The sequence below is a fragment of the Elaeis guineensis genome, chromosome 8 (genome assembly GCF_000442705.2).
Source record: "Elaeis guineensis isolate ETL-2024a chromosome 8, EG11, whole genome shotgun sequence".
In the NCBI taxonomy this organism is placed as follows: domain Eukaryota; kingdom Viridiplantae; phylum Streptophyta; class Magnoliopsida; order Arecales; family Arecaceae; genus Elaeis; species Elaeis guineensis.
This window is the reverse complement of record NC_026000.2, coordinates 9016959-9017815: the sequence shown is the minus strand read 5'-3', so window position 1 is coordinate 9017815 and position 857 is coordinate 9016959. Positions and strand designations below refer to the sequence as shown.

The following is an 857-nucleotide window of genomic DNA, read 5'->3' as shown; positions in this document are numbered from 1 at the left end:
AAAAAAAAAAAAAATTGTATAAACATCGAGAACCGTACACCTCGTGTGTGGAGAAGAGTGTCAGGTCATCTAGTTAGAATTGAGTCAATTCCTGTTGTTCCAATGGCTGAACCAATCCAACCCATGACCCTTAAAGATTTGTGTTATCCAGTTGGCTCCATCCAACCATCTTGTATCAGGTTGCCACAACCCACAGCTAACAATTTTGAAATCAAACCTCAAATCATAAATATGCTTCCAAAATTCACAGGATTAGAGGATGCTTATATATTTATTAGAGAATTTGAGGAGGTATGTGCAACCATGAAACTGCAATTAACAGAGGATGAGGTCAAACTTAGATTAATCAACTTTGCCCTTAAGGACAATGCTAAGAAGTGGCTTTATAGTCTGCCAAACTATTCTGTCACTACTTGGGAGGGCTTTGTGAGAACATTTTTAAAAAAGTATTTCCCCCATCATAAAACAGCTAGGATTAGGAATGAAATAAATCAATTTTACCAACTAGCTGGTGAATCATTTTGGAAGTACTTTGATCGTTTCAAGAATCTTTTGACCCAATGCCCACACCATGGAATAGAAACTTGGAGACTATGCCAGATCATCTATGAGGGGTTAGATTCAAACTCAAGAACCATGCTAGAGTCCATGTGCCAAGGCCAATTTATGGACAAAGAAACTATTGAAGCTTGGCAATTCTTAGAAGACCTAGCCGAGAAAAATTTACAGTGGAAAACAACTAGGGAACCTGATAAAGCTACACCTTCAAGAGGAGGAATGCATCAAATTCAACCAACCCTAGCATCAGAGGCCAAGATTGCAACCTTAACACGTAGATTGGAAGCCTTAGAATTACA

The 857-nt window shown here is 38.4% G+C and overlaps 1 non-coding gene across 1 annotated transcript; it reads right to left on the bottom strand.

Annotated features, from left to right (window-relative positions):
* Positions 1-471: 471 nt before the first annotated feature.
* Positions 472-578, bottom strand: LOC140851333 (small nucleolar RNA R71). Its single transcript, XR_012134085.1, has one exon. It is a non-coding gene; the product is annotated as a small nucleolar RNA R71 (small nucleolar RNA).
* Between the last annotated feature and the right edge of the window lie 279 nt (positions 579-857).